This window comes from Patiria miniata, unplaced genomic scaffold (genome assembly GCF_015706575.1).
Source record: "Patiria miniata isolate m_02_andy unplaced genomic scaffold, ASM1570657v1 HiC_scaffold_13, whole genome shotgun sequence".
Taxonomy (NCBI): Eukaryota; Metazoa; Echinodermata; class Asteroidea; order Valvatida; family Asterinidae; genus Patiria; species Patiria miniata.
The window spans coordinates 9,712,434-9,731,313 of NW_024037051.1; the positions used below are offsets into that span (position 1 = coordinate 9,712,434).

General features: G+C 44.0%; 1 pseudogene; it reads right to left on the reverse strand.

Moving 5' to 3' along the window:
- Window positions 1-544: 544 nt before the first annotated feature.
- LOC119721222 lies at window positions 545-6,505 on the reverse strand (annotated as a pseudogene).
- Between the last annotated feature and the right edge of the window lie 12,375 nt (window positions 6,506-18,880).

Here is an 18,880-nt window from a genome sequence, read left to right on the forward strand (position 1 = left end):
AAAGGTGACAGGCATTTTCGTTTGTCGGTCGATTTGTCTATGATTCATACAAAGTTCTCGTTTATATGGACACATTTTAATGTTCTAGCAAGAACGAAAATACCGGGAAAATATTTCCAAAAACGAGGCTATAGTTTCAAAAGGCGTTTTGGCCATTACGGCTAAACCCCTCAACTCCAAAAAATTAGCTGGGAATTTCTCCTATGTTTTAAAAGCGAACAAATGAATTAATCGAGCATAAAAAAAATCAACTGACTTAACGATAACAATCTGTTAGGTTCTGGCTCAAAAAAGTTATAATACCAACAACATCGCGATTTGTAATTTAACAAATTGTCGATTGCTCAGGGATCGAGGAGGAATTTCGAGGAAAGACATTGCAGAGAAAGAGTTTTCAATCTATTATAATTCAGACTCTTTTTTGCGTTTAGTGGTGATTGTTTTGTTCACAGAAAACTCGAGACAACGGGAATAGATAATAATACATGGAAGAAAAAGAACACACACAGGTGATAGTGTTCAAAGTTTTATTTTAGCATTCATTATTCAAGTCCGACACCAGTAATATTAAAAAATACAACGTGCGTATACTGTCAAAATAATCAAAAAACAACTTATCAATAAATCAGATTTTGTCTTCCCGTAGTAACACCTGACTTAGCGGGAATCGAACCTACGACATTAGCAAAACTGAGCAATGTGTCTAAATCTGGACAACTTGTCAAGTAGATAAACAATTTTTTTTAAATTACATGTCACCTTGATTCGGATTATTACCAATAATTTTAAAGTCCAACCACCGTAAATTCTTTTAATTTTAACCCAGCACCTAACTTCCTGTCATCCCTCAATCCTTTGATGATAAATTTACGCCTGAAAAACGAGTGGAATTTCAGGAAACAACTAAAGGGCGAAATTCACTATCGCAGAGAATGAACGGCTCCACAATAATGTTTCAATACCCTGAGAAAACATATAAATGTATTATATGACTGCTATGATTGAATGGGGCATACTACCAACATTGGAATTATTAATACATTGATTAAAGACAATCGTATTCATTAAATCACAAGATCTATTTTGGCGTCCAGAGGTTAATCAAGAAATTGACAAAGTAAAGACATGAAGGGAAGACACAGAAAATGACTTCACTGATTAACAGTCTAATGGATTTTGTTGTTGAAATAATGACCATAGTAGAAAGGCTTCCTCAAAACACTGCACAGAATACTGACAGCCAGTGATAATGAAGAAAGGTTTAGAATAAGGAAGACATTACAGTAGCCGTTGTCCAAACTTTGGCTTCACCTCCGGGTTCGGCCGCGTCGGTGATGTTCTGGAACAAACAAAGCATTTTTTGACAAAAAGGGTCCACTTTCAAAATCATAGGAGTTTGTTCCTGTCTACTAAAGAATGGAGCCACGTTGAACTGGCGTCTCCTAAGTCAGTGACCTGAAAAGAAATTATAAGCCGTAGCCCGTAATCCAAGCCGGAGATCGAGAGAAAGTCAAGTTTACGAAATGAAGTGTGATAGGCCTACTGCTTATTTTTTTCGAGTGCTTCGTTTCTTCCGCACTACACGAGCCACCTTAGCCTTGGGCATTTTGCAGACGTATCGAAGCTTGTGACCGCAATCCTGGTAGCCCCACTGCTTGTTGAGTGCATACGAGCACATCCCCGGCGAAGCTGCGTTGATTTCAGAAGCCCTGTAGCCAACCACGCCGCCATCCAGCCACAGGGTCCCAGCCACCCTCCCGATCCAGAACGGGCTGGTCGAGGAAGACTGAGCCACCAAGAAGTCGTCCTCCTCGGCTGAGGTGATGGAGACCAAGTTGGCTTGTTCCATGACGTCGTTACCGAAGAAGTAGGACCGGCATTTGTCTTTGGCCTCTCCCCAGGGAAGCCCCATCTTGGAGAAGTGGTAACAGGAGTCTCCAAACTCTTTCCAGGTCGGGAAACAGTATTTCTTTGCAGAAGTGCCTGCTGCCTCCGGTGCTCCTGCTGCTGCTGCTGATGATGATGACGAAGATGACGACGATGAAGAAAACGAGAATGACGGCTGCACTACACGTGACCCCTGCCCACCCGGTACAGCTACACTAGACGTCTTGTACTTCTCCGTCTTCTTAAACTCGCAAACGAATCTCAGCTTCCCTGAACAGTCCTTGTGTCCCCACTCTGCCCTCTGGTTGATATATGCGCAGCCGTCCATGGCGTCATCTGTCTGAACAGCAACGGCGTTGAAGACGGACCCCTCGTCAACAATCCAGCTGTTTTGCCCTCCAACTCTCTTCTTACCGATCCATGTGTGGGCTCCACCTGCCTGTCTCCTTACCATTAACCCCAGTAGGAGGTTTTCCAAGACGTTTTCTACGGTGACCAGATGGGCTTGGTAGTCACGGAAGCCTTCCCCAAGGTCAGCGCTGTTGCAGAAGCTCTCTGCTTCATTCCACGATTTCTCCTCACTGGCAACGAATTGGTAGCAGGAACTGCCCTGTTTTGTCCAGCCTGAAGGACAAGATGCTATTATGCTGGAAGAGACAGCGGGTCTAATTGGTCGGTTCATAGGGGAGGTCTCAAGAGCAGGTACCGACTGAGCTGGGGCCGATCGATCCGGGACAGGGGTCGTCTCAGCAGGGACAGATTGATCCGGAGGTTGAGGCCTTGGCGCTGCTGGAACGGCGTTACTCTGGCTAACCCCGCTTTTGCTCTGAGCCGGGCTTTTGAAGGCAGCTCCGAATTTGAAGGGAACCTTACCACCACCAGATCCGCTTCTTTGGACTTGGAAACTCTTCTTGAAATTCAGACCAGAGAAGGGCGACTTCTTGTTCGTCGAACCGAGAGTGCGTGTGCTGCTGGGTTTACTGCTCGTCTTCTTTTTCCACAGGTTGCTGAAGCTGAGTTTACGAGTTATGATTGGACTCTTCTTAGGTGCGCTCTGTGCTGGACTACTCCTGGATAACTTGAACCTTTTGGCAAAATTGCCGAAATTGAAAGTACCTCGCCGGTTTCTGGTGCTCCTATGCGGTTGCTCCGAGCTGTCCGCCCTGTCTACCTTACCTGTAAGTCCCAATGGTTCTTCGTCGGTCTCGGTGTCTGGTTCTCCCAAGTATAAGAGACATCGATTTTGAAATGCCACTAGGCCCACCGGGCAGCCACTCATCTTACAGATGTATGGTGCGGTTTGATCGCAGTCCAATGCTTGGCTCCATACCCCGTCTCCGTCCTTGTGCATCTCCATGCATCCACCGAGCGCGCCCCGCTGAGGGTCGGCCGGGCCTTCGCTTCCAAAGTCCCGCTCTGCTGTCCAAAAGAATCGGTCGCCATCAGGGACATCGTAAAGTCCGATCCACGTCTCCGAGAGGTTTTCATTTCCTGATAATGCCTTCTGCCATTCAGTGAGGAACCTGTACATCGATGACAATGTTCACACCATTTGTATTACGACTCTTTTAAGTCAACTGGATTATTGCTAAAAATTAACACATTCTGAAAAGCAACAAACTAACATGTCTAGCTCCGAAATCAGAAAATAAAACAAAATTCCATTACTGAAAAGCAACAAGCATTTCATGAACTGCTGTTATAAAGTTCAGGGTATGTTTATCTCCAATACAATCCTTGTTACCTGTTTTCATCGTCTGTGGCTATAGACACCAGATGACCGCTGGCCCCATCCTTCCGGTATCCCTGGCAGGAATCTTCAGCTGCAGTCCACGATTTCCCCTCGTCGAAGTACTTGAAGCAGCTACCGGCGTGCGGCGTCCAGCCCACGGGGCAGATGCTGAGTTCACAGGCGTAAGGTAGAGGGGCGTCACAGCTCGTCGACCACAGGGTTGGCTGGCCATCGTCCACGATTGCTTGGATACAGTCTCCTCCTCCGCTGATGTCAAGGAGCTCGTTGTCAAGGAGACTGAAGAGGTCAGTCGGCAACCCGTTTGACCAAGTCTGGAAAACAAACACCCATAATGATCTGTTAACAGACATTCCGTGCCTTCTCAATAGCGCCCTCTCAGAAGAAAATGGTAACCACCTTGGGGGATTAAAATATCCCGGTGTAATAAGTCTAAAAAAAAATTAGCACCTGGTGTAAAATAAACTAAGGCTTGATCAATACAAGGGCGGATCCAGGGGGGGGGGGGGCAAAGGGGGCCATGGCCCCCCCTCCCCACCAAAACGAAACCATTTTTTTTTTTAATGTGACATCGCAATAAAGGCAGGCAATGAGTACACCACCATCTTTTTCTCAACAAAAATTGGTTAAAGTGGTCAGAAATTGCCTCAGATCGCACCACAGAGCATCTAGAATCCAAATTTTTTTCGACCCACTTTTTTGGGGACCAACATTTTTTTTTTGCCCCCCCCAAAAAATTGTGTTCTGGATCCGCCCTTGGATCAATAGACGCGATTGCATAACTACAGAGTTGCAGGTTTTGCACTGACCATGGTCACTCATATTGTGTAGATGTAGTGCAACCCCCCCCCCCTCCCCCACAACCCACCCCCTCCCAAAAAAGTGCATAAATAAAAACAATTTTACCTGAGGCCAAAAAAAGGTTCCGGTTTCTGGTCTGCGCGCGCGTCGCCGTAGCCATGCGCGTCGGCAAAGTGTTTTTTTTTTAATGTAAGATGATGTCTCAAAATCGCCAACTCACTGGTTTGACTGGAACCCTGTTGCTACACAATTTTAACGTGTTTTTAGATGGGGTTACGATCGAGTATAAGCTTTATGTGGCCTCTCTGGGCTCCCATACATTTTACACTTACTTTAGTCGGGCACCATTTGCAGTCATCAGGCGAAATTTAAAGGGGAAAAAAGTAAGAAAAACAAAGCCGCGTCGCCGCACCACTTTTGGGCAAGCTCCATACCAGAAACCGGAGACTTTTTTGGGGCCTAAAATATCCATCATAAGAATGAAGGCCTCCTTACCGAATTGATTTTGATAATTTCCTCCGAATTATGGATCAGATATGATAACTGATTTATTTCTTACCAAAGTATTGTCACCTCTTACCAAAGTATTGTCACCGTCTTTCTGACGCGCTAACCCCATCCACACACCGCCCAGTTGTGCCTCGTCCATTATCAAGCTGAGTAACATAGTTTCTTTCACGTCCGCAAGAGACATCAGGTGACCCGCTTCGCCGTCTTCATTGGAGAAAGAGCGGCAACTGGCCTCTGCCTCCTGCACATACAAATTTACATTGGTTAATAGTTTTGAAGATTCAGATATCCTGACGCAGTTTTCGTTTCCAGAATTTGAAAGTTTAGAGAGAAAGAGAGGATGCTTTCCGGAAGAACATTTCGGAATATGTGAGTATGTTACTCTGTCATCCAGGACATTTTGAAACCTAGGGATGCAGTTGGCTTGGGCCTATGGGTGATTTTGTAGAGAGAGAAGATTGGATATTTTCAAGGAGGTTGGAGAGTGCAAGGAGGCAAACCATATCTCATAATTTCAGAAGATATACTCGTCGTTCCTTCCACAGTGCGGAGGTATTTCGCTCTCCCTCCCCTATCGTGGTGAGTCAAAACTGAATGTCGCGGGCTGCCTTTAATAGACATCTCCCCATTACCCTTGATTATTTAGGTTGGTGTATAATAGTGGTCGTTTTTTTGCCTTAGACTTCCGTGGCCCTGGTTCCAATCCCTCCTTGATCCACACATGAATTGGTTATTCGTTCTCTGTCTGATTCCATAGCCTTTCTCTAAGATTTCCAAGGTGATTCTCCTACCCAAATTTAACATTTCTTCATATTATCTTCTGTAAACAGTTTTCTTTCGGCTTACGAGCTACAGTGCCATAAGCGCTGATGTCGGTTTTCATTACCAAAATGGATCATTTTCATTGATGTTTTAATCCATTCATGATGTTTTAATCCATTCTTTTTGGGGGGGGGGGGGGGTGGGGTTGCCTTTTTAATCATCCTGCCTTGTTTCAATTTTTTTTATCACGGTAATCTCCCTTTGGCAAATACAATTTTTGTGTTAATGTTTAAATTTATTAAATTTATTGTCAGGGTCTTATCTTATGAAACGGTTTAGATATGTTGTCTTATATATTTATATCTATAAATAATGTACTTGCTTTTTTATATGTATTAACTAAGTTTTTTTAAGCTTTTTAAAAATTTTTTTTTTTATTATAGCTTGTTTTATCGGTGCAGCAGGTCCTCGGACCACAGTACTTGTGCTTTTGCTGCCCCTTGCCTTTCTTTGTTATGTTGTAAGAATGGCTAGATAAATAATAATAATAATAATTGTGAGGTGAAAAGTGAATTTACACCTACCTCCCATGACATCGGCTCCCAGAACATACCGATGCACTTGAAGTCCAGTCTGGTCCAACCCTCGGGCACTTGGCCCAAGATGGCACAGCCAGGGTCACGGTGACACACACCGCCATAAACCCCCACATAGAGGGGGTCATTTTGAAAAGTTCAAACGGTGATTTCTAAGTATTTTCCCCTCTCGAATGTGAATTTCTCTCCAACATTTATTCCTAAAGGCACTGATTTGTTTCACACGACACGTTAATTGTTTGTGCCAATTTCATCAACAGGTGTTCTTCGGATTGCGTGTTTTCATGTAGCCCCGCCAGAAAATCGATGGAAAATAATCGATAAAATATATTATTATTTGAATGGGCCTTTTATTTCCTGGTATCGATTGCCTCGATCTGATTAAGTTAACTAACCATTGTTGTAACCATTTACAGTATTGATTATTTGTGAGATGTAAATGGACGGAATTCAACTACATGTATTGTTATTGCATCAATCGTTATCAGTGCTTCTTCAGTGAGGCATTCTAGATGAGGAAAGAAGATGCGAAGGGAAACAGTAAAGGGAAAATGGTGTCAATATTAATTTAGAAAAATATGTATCAAATTTATGTGGGTCATGTGCTTGTCAACTATTTGAACCCAACATAGATAGACAATACGGTATGAACAATGAATGAAATCGGTCCGAAATTGCCTACGCCGGCCAAATCACGATTTGCATGCCCTCAAAATCTTCAGTTTTTGAGCATGCTGTGGGCCATGAACTTGAGGGTTTGTAAAAAAAAATATGGATGGAAGCCGTGCACAGGACTGTGAGCTTGTAGTTCCGTTCAATTTGGATGAAATTAGGGCCCTTAAAGCGCTCTATTTTGCAATGGAGTGTAGGCATCGTTTTTCAAAATGGCGATGGGCTTCGGGACTATTTTCAGGGGTGATCATCTTCGGATAGAAATTTCTCCTAAAAGTCATCAGTTGACTCCCCGCAAATTGAAAAGAAAATAAAAGATGATGAAATAAGCTTTAATTTGATGTGTGTCTCGAGCACCTTGGAGAGTTGTGAGTATTTTTTCCGAATTTCTGAAGTGTGAGCATCTACCATTGGGGTCTATGGAAGTTTATTTACTGGTCTGTAACCCTAACAGGGCACCGGGAAGGCTCATTTCTTCCGGACGCATGACGTAATTTCTTCGAGCCCTTATTGGATAGAATTTGTTTGAACATAACACGGGTCGACACATATAGAAAAAGAAATTTATTTTATTACGTCAGAGATGGATCTAGTAACTTTTGTTGGGGATGGGTTGGGAGGAGGGGAGTGGTTCAGGCCCGTCAGATTCAGATACACATGAACATACTTTATTGTGTCAGAGCTGGAGAAGGGTTCGACCCCCCCCCCCCCCCAGCCTCTCTGGATCCGTGACTGCATGTCACTGACAGTCAAAGGCAAGTCTGTAAAAGCCCCATGTTATGGAATTTTCCAATTCAATCCTTAAGGTACATTGGGGTTTTCCACTTGACTATATATGCCATTATTAATGGCATATATAGTCATTGATCGAACAAAACTTCGTTTTGATTATAGTCAATTATTAAAAATTCACATAGACCTTTGCTTTGTTTTAAATACTACTGTAGAGGCAAAAACACAAAAAGTTATGTGCTAGCCAAGCATTCAGGGATCGGTCTGAGCCATAACAATGCCCCAGCCACCCCTTAGCTCTCTTCTGGGATCTCGGGGGTCCCGGCCAATACACACTTCCTTCCCTGTCCATCCATGTAACCCCGGAGGGCCAGGCGCCATGTAAAAGCAAAGAGCTAAGGGAGGAACAGGGCGGCACCCTAAGCCCTGATCCTCCGAGTGGACCACATGCCCTGAACCTGTACGAAGACGCCAACCTGGAACTCACGGACAGTACCAGCCGCAGAGCTTACCGATTAAGCTAAGGTACCGTTGGTGTTTGACGACGAGAAATTAAACACCTTGTGCTAAATGTACTTAGAATTACGCAACAGTGAACACTATTATTATGTAGGCTTTTTTGAGCTATCGGGTGCGTTCAGGGGCGGATCCAGGATTTTTTGCGGGGGGGGGTCCGGGCACCTTATATCCGATTATTGAGGACAGGCGGACCGTGTCATTATTATATTTGATTAAAATTTATTTATTTTTCGTGTGTGTCTGACCAGTTGGGAGGGGGGGGGGGTTCGTCCCCCTCTGGATCCGCGCCTGACTTCTACTATTTGTATATGGACAGATATACAGATTTTCAACTCCGTCACTACTATTTCAACAGTATCACGTCTTTAGAAATAAAACGATAATTTGTTTTTACGGATTTGCTTCCTCAAAAATAATGTAAACAGTACGTTCTCATCCTTAATTCTATATAGAACCAAAACAAACATTTAAACGTAGATGAAAACAACATTAACCAGGACACCACATTACACTAGGGGGCCCTGTTCACGATGTCCTGATCTTATGTTTCGTACAATAACGCTTCGCTCGTAACCCCGCCCCGCAAACAGGGGCTAGGCGCTTGGCCGGGAATTAAGGGCTGATGCCATTCACAGAATCTTGTGAAGGAAGTGGGGATGGCATTCTGGATAACATATCATGACCTATATAGCCTTACTTTTGATGAAATTTGGCCAAAAAATGACTTTTCTCAAAACGATGCAGATATTCCTTTAGAGGTAAGAGGAGCATCAATTAACCTTCAAACACCCAATATTTTGCATATTTGGGCAAAAATCATGGATTTTTAGAGAAAACCAATCTCATTTCTGACTTATTTCACCCAAAATTTTCGTCCAAATTTCCTATTGAAAAGCACATCTGTACAGAAATCGAATTGAAATGTGTTCTAGGATCCTTTAGGCCTCTTTCCAGCAAGTTTGAAGCAATTTGATTTTTTGGCCAATATTGGAAAAATGCAAGGGGTTAGCCTTACTTTTTTGGTGAAATTTGGCAAAAAAGAGACTTTTCTCCAAACGATGCAGAAATTCCTTTAGAGGTAAGAGGAGCATCAATCAACCTTCACACACCCAATATTTGCAGATTCGGACAAAAGTAATGGATTTTTAGAGAAAATATCCTAATTTTGACTGATTTCACCCCAAATTTTCGTCCAAATTTCATTTTGAAAAGCACATCTGTCCAGAAATCGAATTGAAATGTGATGTGGGGTCCTATGGGCGTCTTTCCAGCAAGTTTGAAGAAATTTGATTTTTGGGCCAAAATTGGAAAAATGCAAGGGTTAAAAGACAAAATTATAGCTGCGGCTGTTTAAGGGGTTGAGGCAGTAAAATGGGTCCGAAGTAGCATACGCCGGCCAAATCACGATTTGCATGCCCTCAAATTCTTCAGTACTTGAGCATATTGTGGGCCAAGCACTTGAGGGTTCGTAAACAGTGAGGATCGATGCAAGCCGTGCACAGGAACGTGAGCTTGTATTTCTGTGCAATTCGCATGAAATTGGGGCTCTAAAAGCGATCTATTTTGCGTTGGAGTGTAGGCGCCGTTTTTCAAAATGGCGATGGGTGATCATATTCGGGGCACTGTTGAAAGCGGACACTCATAGACACTCTTTGGCAGTAGGTGGCGCTCTTCATCCCTGCCGACTGACGAGACAAGCTTTTCACGACGGGCCGATGTCGCCGGCTCGATTTTTCTTCGCACGTCCCCCCCTGGCTCGCTCTTTAAATCTGTAGCTAGCAGTTTGCAATTTGCCACTCTGCAAACGACCCCTCTACCGCTGTGCCACTGGCCAGAGGTGGATGAAATTAGTGGCGCACCCAAGGGGGGGGGGGGTTGACCCCTCCCACTCGTAGAGGTTGTTAATTTTTAATATTTTTTTTTTTTGGGGGGGGGTTCATTTTTTTGGTCCACGAATTGACCGATATGTATGTGGCACATTTTCGAGTATTATAATAGGGGTGTAAGTGGCGCCACCAACGTCAAAATATTTCCCCTCCCACAAAAAAAACACCCGATTTGTTTGAAAAAAAACACCCCAAAATTGTGAGCCCCCCCCCCCCCCCCAGCTAAATCCTGTGTGTGCTACTGGGTAAAATAGGCGCCAAAGATATCGGGAAAGTAGGAACAAAAATATCCAGCTAGTTTGCAGGCCTTTACACAGTTTGAAAAGTTGGTTTTAAATTGCGCGCTCCAGTTCTGAAATTGCGCACACTATTCAAAACGAATAAGGATCCGAGCATCCCGCTCTTCATTCGAAAATCCAAATTAATTAACTGAACCAAATAAATCAGCGCATGTCGATGTCAAGCATTAAAAATAAAACATTTTTCTGAGACCAAAAATTTTGGGCTAATATTTTTGGATTCTTTTAAACTTCTACAAAATTTACCAATTGACGTAAAATGAACGGTTACCGTAGTCATATTGATCGAACGAAACTTAATTTTGATAAAATCAATTATTTAATATTCATAGATTCACGACGTGTACCTTTGATTCCTTTTTAAATACTACCGGAGACCTGCCGGGCAGATGTAAATATCCAACTAAAGCAAAGTTAAAAAGCAATAGAGGATTTTAAAAAATCAAAAAGTTATGTGCTAGCCAAGCATTCAGGGGTCGGTCTGAGCCATAACGATGCCCCAGCCAACCCCTTAGCTCTCTTCTGGGATCTCGGGGGTCCCGGCCAATACACACTTCCTTCCCTGTCCATCCATGTAACCCCGGAGGGCCAGGCGCCATGTAAAAGCAAAGAGCTAAGGGAGGAACAGGGCGGCACCCTAAGCCCTGATCCTCCGAGTGGACCACATGCCCTGAACCTGTACGAAGACGCCAACCTGGAACTCACGGACAGTACCAGCCGCAGAGCTTACCGATTAAGCTAAGGTACCGTTGGTGTTTGACGACGGGAAATTAAACACCTTGTGCTCAATGTACTTAGAATTACGCAACAGTGAACGCTATTATTATGCAGGCTTTTTTGATCTATCGGGTGCGTTCGGGGGGGGGGGGGGATCCAGGATTTTTACCGGGGGGGGGGGGGGGTCCGGGGACCTTAGATATTTATATCCAATTAGTGAGGACAGGCGGACCGTGTCATTGGAGAAAAGTAATTTGATTTTTTTGGCCAATATTGGAAAAAAATGCAAGGGTTAGCCTTACTTTTTTGGTGAAATTTGGCCAAAAAAATGACTTTTCTCCAAACGATGCAGAAATTCCTTTAGAGGTAAGAGGAGCATCAATCAACCTTCACACACCCAATATTTTGCAGATTCGGACAAAAGTAATGGATTTTTAGAGAAAATATCCTAATTTTTGACTGATTTCACCCCAAATTTTCGTCCAAATTTCATTTTGAAAAGCACATCTGTCCAGAAATCGAAATGAAATGTGTTTTAGGGTCCTATGGGCGTCTTTCCAGCAAGTTTGAAGAAATTTGATTTTTGGGCCAAAATTGGAAAAAAAAAAGGGTTAAAAGACAAAATTATAGCTGCGGCTGTTTAAAGGGTTGAGGCAGTAAAATAGGTCCGAAGTAGCATACGCCGGCCAAATCACGATTTGCATGCCCTCAAATTCTTCAGTACTTGAGCATATTGTGGGCCAAGCACTTGAGGGTTCGTAAACAGTGAGGATGCAAGCCGTGCACAGGAACGTGAGCTTGTATTTCTGTGCAATTCGCATGAAATTGGGGCTCTAAAAGCGATCTATTTTGCATTGGAGTGTAGGCGCCGTTTTTCAAAATGGCGATGGGTGATCATATTCGGGGCACTGTTGAAAGCGGACACTCATAGACACTCTTTGGCAGTAGGTGGCGCTCTTCATCCCTGCCGACTGACGAGACAAGCTTTTCACGACCGGCCGATGTCGCCGGCTCGATTTTTCTTCGCACGTCCCCCCCTGGCTCGCTCTTTAAATCTGTAGCTAGCAGTTTGCAATTTGCCACTCTGCAAACGACCCCTCTACCGCTGTGCCACTGGCCAGAGATGGATGAAATTAGTGGCGCACCCAAGGGGGGGGGGGGGGGGGGGGGGTTGACCCCTCCCACTCGTGGAGGTTGTTAATTTTTAATATTTTTTTTTGGGGGGGGGGGTTCATTTTTTTGGTCCACGAATTGACCGATATGTATGTGGCACATTTTCGAGTATTATAATAGGGGTGTAAGTGGCGCCACCAACGTCAAAATATTCCCCTCCCACAAAAAAACACCCGATTTGTTTGAAAAAAAAAAAACCCCAAAATTGTGAGCCCCCCCCCCCCCCCAAGCTAAATCCTGTGTGCGCTACTGGGTAAAATAGGCGCCAAAGATATCGGGAAAGTAGGAACAAAAATATCCAGCTAGTTTGCAGGCCTTTACACAGTTTGAAAAGTTGGTTTTAAATTGCGCGCTCCAGTTCTGAAATTGCGCACACTATTCCAAACGAATAAGGATCCGAGCATCCCGCTCTTAATTCGAAAATCCAAATTAATTAACTTGACCAAATAAATCAGCTCATGTCGATGTCAAGCATTAAAAATAAAACATTTTTCTGAGACCAAAAATTTTGGGCTATTTTTTTTTGGATTCTTTTAAACTTCTACAAAATTTACCAATTGACGTAAAATGAACGGTTACCGTAGTCATATTGATCGAACGAAACTTAATTTTGATAATAATCAATCATTTAATATTCATAGATTCACGACGTGTACCTTTGATTCCTTTTAAATACTACCGGAGACCTGCCGGGCAGATGTAAATATCCAACTAAAGCAAAGTTAAAAAAAAATAGAGGATTAAAAAAAAATCAAAAAGTTATGTGCTAGCCAAGCATTCAGGGGTCGGTCTGAGCCATAACGATGCCCCAGCCAACCCCTTAGCTCTCTTCTGGGATCTCGGGGGTCCCGGCCAATACACACTTCCTTCCCTGTCCATCCATGTAACCCCGGAGGGCCAGGCGCCATGTAAAAGCAAAGAGCTAAGGGAGGAACAGGGCGGCACCCTAAGCCCTGATCCTCCGAGTGGACCACATGCCCTGAACCTGTACGAAGACGCCAACCTGGAACTCACGGACAGTACCAGCCGCAGAGCTTACCGATTAAGCTAAGGTACCGTTGGTGTTTGACGACGGGAAATTAAACACCTTGTGCTCAATGTACTTAGAATTACGCAACAGTGAACGCTATTATTATGCAGGCTTTTTTTAGCTATCGTGTGCGTTCAGGGGTGGGGGGGATCCAGGATATTTTGCGGGGGGTGGGGGGGGGGTCCGGGGACCTTAGATTTTTATATCCAATTAGTGAGGACAGGCGGACCGTGTCATTGGAGAAAAGTAATTTGATTTTTTGGGCCAATATTGGAAAAAATGCAAGGGGTTAGCCTTACTTTTTTGGTGAAATTTGGCCAAAAAAAAGACTTTTCTCCAAACGATGCAGAAATTCCTTTAGAGGTAAGAGGAGCATCAATCAACCTTCACACACCCAATATTTTGCAGATTCGGACAAAAGTAATGGATTTTTAGAGAAAATATCCTAATTTTGACTGATTTCACCCCAAATTTTCGTCCAAATTTCATTTTGAAAAGCACATCTGTCCAGAAATCGAATTGAAATGTGATGTGGGTCCTATGGGCGTCTTTCCAGCAAGTTTGAAGAAATTTGATTTTTGGGCCAAAATTGGAAAAAATGCAAGGGTTAAAAGACAAAATTATAGCTGCGGCTGTTTAAGGGTTGAGGCAGTAAAATGGGTCCGAAGTAGCATACGCCGGCCAAATCACGATTTTGCATGCCCTCAATTCTTCAGTACTTGAGCATATTGTGGGCCAAGCACTTGAGGGTTCGTAAACAGTGAGGATGCAAGGCGTGCACAGGAACGTGAGCTTGTATTTCTGTGCAATTCGCATGAAATTGGGGCTCTAAAAGCGATCTATTTTGCATTGGAGTGTAGGCGCCGTTTTTCAAAATGGCGATGGGTGATCATATTCGGGGCACTGTTGAAAGCGGACACTCATAGACACTCTTTGGCAGTAGGTGGCGCTCTTCATCCCTGCCGACTGACGAGACAAGCTTTTCACGACGGGCCGATGTCGCCGGCTCGATTTTTCTTCGCACGTCCCCCCCCCCTGGCTCGCTCTTTAAATCTGTAGCTAGCAGTTTGCAATTTGCCACTATGCAAACAACCCCTCTACCGCTGTGCCACTGGCCAGAGATGGATGAAATTAGTGGCGCACCCAAGGGGGGGGGGGGGGGGTTTGACCCCTCCCACTCGTAGAGGTTGTTAATTTTTAATATTTTTTTTTGGGGGGGGGTTCATTTTTTTGGTCCACGAATTGACCGATATGTATGTGGCACATTTTCGAGTATTATAATAGGGGTGTAAGTGGCGCCACCAACGTCAAAATATTCCCCCTCCCACAAAAAAACATCCGATTTGTTTGAAAAAAAAAACCCCCAAAATTGTGAGCCCCCCCCCCCAAGCTAAATCCTGTGTGCGCTACTGGGTAAAATAGGCGCCAAAGATATCGGGAAAGTAGGAACAAAAATATCCAGCTAGTTTGCAGGCCTTTACACAGTTTGAAAAGTTGGTTTTAAATTGCGCGCTCCAGTTCTGAAATTGCGCACACTATTCCAAACGAATAAGGATCCGAGCATCCCGCTCTTAATTCGAAAATCCAAATTAATTAACTGAACCAAATAAATCATCTCATGTCGATGTCAAGCATTAAAAATAAAACATTTTTCTGAGACCAAAAATTTTGGGCTATTTTTTTTGGATTCTTTTAAACTTCTACAAAATTTACCAATTGACGTAAAATGAACGGTTACCGTAGTCATATTGATCGAACGAAACTTAATTTTGATAATAATCAATTATTTAATATTCATAGATTCACGACGTGTACCTTTGATTCCTTTAGAAATACTACCGGAGACCTGCCGGGCAGATGTAAATATCCAACTAAAGCAAAGTTAAAAAAAAATAGAGGATTAAAAAAAATCAAAAAGTTATGTGCTAGCCAAGCATTCAGGGGTCGGTCTGAGCCATAACGATGCCCCAGCCAACCCCTTAGCTCTCTTCTGGGATCTCGGGGGTCCCGGCCAATACACACTTCCTTCCCTGTCCATCCATGTAACCCCGGAGGGCCAGGCGCCATGTAAAAGCAAAGAGCTAAGGGAGGAACAGGGCGGCACCCTAAGCCCTGATCCTCCGAGTGGACCACATGCCCTGAACCTGTACGAAGACGCCAACCTGGAACTCACGGACAGTACCAGCCGCAGAGCTTACCGATTAAGCTAAGGTACCGTTGGTGTTTGACGACGGGAAATTAAACACCTTGTGCTAAATGTACTTAGAATTACGCAACAGTGAACGCTATTATTATGCAGGCTTTTTTGAGCTATCGGGTGCGTTCAGGGGGGCGGGGGATCCAGGATTTTTACCGGGGGGGGGGGGGGGTCCGGGGACCTTAGATATTTATATCCAATTAGTGAGGACAGGCGGACCGTGTCATTGGAGAAAAGTAATTTGATTTTTTGGGCCAATATTGGAAAAAATGCAAGGGGTTAGCCTTACTTTTTTGGTGAAATTTGGCCAAAAAAATGACTTTTCTCCAAACGATGCAGAAATTCCTTTAGAGGTAAGAGGAGCATCAATCAACCTTCACACACCCAATATTTTGCAGATTCGGACAAAAGTAATGGATTTTTAGAGAAAATATCCTAATTTTTGACTGATTTCACCCCAAATTTTCGTCCAAATTTCATTTTGAAAAGCACATCTGTCCAGAAATCGAAATGAAATGTGTTTTAGGGTCCTATGGGCGTCTTTCCAGCAAGTTTGAAGAAATTTGATTTTTTGGGCCAAACTTGGAAAAAATACAAGGGTTAAAAGACAAAATTATAGCTGCGGCTGTTTAAAGGGTTGAGGCAGTAAAATGGGTCCGAAGTAGCATACGCCGGCCAAATCACGATTTGCATGCCCTCAAATTCTTCAGTACTTGAGCATATTGTGGGCCAAGCACTTGAGGGTTCGTAAACAGTGAGGATGCAAGGCGTGCACAGGAACGTGAGCTTGTATTTCTGTGCAATTCGCATGAAATTGGGGCTCTAAAAGCGATCTATTTTGCATTGGAGTGTAGGCGCCGTTTTTCAAAATGGCGATGGGTGATCATATTCGGGGCACTGTTGAAAGCGGACACTCATAGACACTCTTTGGCAGTAGGTGGCGCTCTTCATCCCTGCCGACTGACGAGACAAGCTTTTCACGACGGGCCGATGTCGCCGGCTCGATTTTTCTTCGCACGTCCCCCCCTGGCTCGCTCTTTAAATCTGTAGCTAGCAGTTTGCAATTTGCCACTCTGCAAACGACCCCTCTACCGCTGTGCCACTGGCCAGAGATGGATGAAATTAGTGGCGCACCCAAGGGGGGGGGGGGGGGGGGGGGGGTTGACCCCTCCCACTCGTAGAGGTTGTTAATTTTAAATATTTTTTTTTTGGGGGGGGGTTCATTTTTTTGATCCACGAATTGACCGATATGTATGTGGCACATTTTCGAGTATTATAATAGGGGTGTAAGTGGCGCCACCAACGTCAAAATATTCCCCTCCCACAAAAAAACACCCGATTTGTTTGAGAAAAAAAAACCCCAAAATTGTGAGCCCCCCCCCCCCCCAAGCTAAATCCTGTGTGCGCTACTGGGTAAAATAGGCGCCAAAGATATCGGGAAAGTAGGAACAAAAATATCCAGCTAGTTTGCAGGCCTTTACACAGTTTGAAAAGTTGGTTTTAAATTGCGCGCTCCAGTTCTGAAATTGCGCACACTATTCCAAACGAATAAGGATCCGAGCATCCCGCTCTTAATTCGAAAATCCAAATTAATTAACTTGACCAAATAAATCAGCTCATGTCGATGTCAAGCATTAAAAATAAAACATTTTTCTGAGACCAAAAATTTTGGGCTATTTTTTTTGGATTCTTTTAAACTTCTACAAAATTTACCAATTGACGTAAAATGAACGGTTACCGTAGTCATATTGATCGAACGAAACTTAATTTTGATAATAATCAATTATTTAATATTCATAGATTCACGACGTGTACCTTTGATTCCTTTTGAAATACTACCGGAGACCTGCCGGGCAGATGTAAATATCCAACTAAAGCAAAGTTAAAAAAAAATAGAGGATTAAAAAAAAATCAAAAAGTTATGTGCTAGCCAAGCATTCAGGGGTCGGTCTGAGCCATAACGATGCCCCAGCCAACCCCTTAGCTCTCTTCTGGGATCTCGGGGGTCCCGGCCAATACACACTTCCTTCCCTGTCCATCCATGTAACCCCGGAGGGCCAGGCGCCATGTAAAAGCAAAGAGCTAAGGGAGGAACAGGGCGGCACCCTAAGCCCTGATCCTCCGAGTGGACCACATGCCCTGAACCTGTACGAAGACGCCAACCTGGAACTCACGGACAGTACCAGCCGCAGAGCTTACCGATTAAGCTAAGGTACCGTTGGTGTTTGACGACGGGAAATTAAACACCTTGTGCTAAATGTACTTAGAATTACGCAACAGTGAACGCTATTATTATGCAGGCTTTTTTGAGCTATCGGGTGCGTTCGGGGGGGGGGGATCCAGGATTTTTACCGGGGGGGGGGGTCCGGGGACCTTAGATATTTATATCCAATTAGTGAGGACAGGCGGACCGTGTCATTGGAGAAAAGTAATTTGATTTTTTGGGCCAATATTGGAAAAAATGCAAGGGGTTAGCCTTACTTTTTTGGTGAAATTTGGCCAAAAAAATGACTTTTCTCCAAACGATGCAGAAATTCCTTTAGAGGTAAGAGGAGCATCAATCAACCTTCACACACCCAATATTTTGCAGATTCGGACAAAAGTAATGGATTTTTAGAGAAAATATCCTAATTTTTGACTGATTTCACCCCAAATTTTCGTCCAAATTTCATTTTGAAAAGCACATCTGTCCAGAAATCGAAATGAAATGTGTTTGAGGGTCCTATGGGCGTCTTTCCAGCAAGTTTGAAGAAATTTGATTTTTGGGCCAAAATTGGAAAAAAACAAGGGTTAAAAGACAAAATTATAGCTGCGGCTGTTTAAAGGGTTGAGGCAGTAAAATGGGTCCGAAGTAGCATTCGCCGGCCAAATCACGATTTGCATGCCCTCAAATTCTTCAGTACTTGAGCACATTGTGGGCCAAGCACTTGAGGGTTCGTAAACAGTGAGGATGCAAGGCGTGCACAGGAACGTGAGCTTGTATTTCTGTGCAATTCGCATGAAATTGGGGCTCTAAAAGCGATCTATTTTGCATTGGAGTGTAGGCGCCGTTTTTCAAAATGGCGATGGGTGATCATATTCGGGGCACTGTTGAAAGCGGACACTCATAGACACTCTTTGGCAGTAGGTGGCGCTCTTCATCCCTGCCGACTGACGAGACAAGCTTTTCACGACGGGCCGATGTCGCCGGCTCGATTTTTCTTCGCACGTCCCCCCCTGGCTCGCTCTTTAAATCTGTAGCTAGCAGTTTGCAATTTGCCACTCTGCAAACGACCCCTCTACCGCTGTGCCACTGGCCAGAGATGGATGAAATTAGTGGCGCACCCAAGGGGGGGGGGGGGGGGGTTTG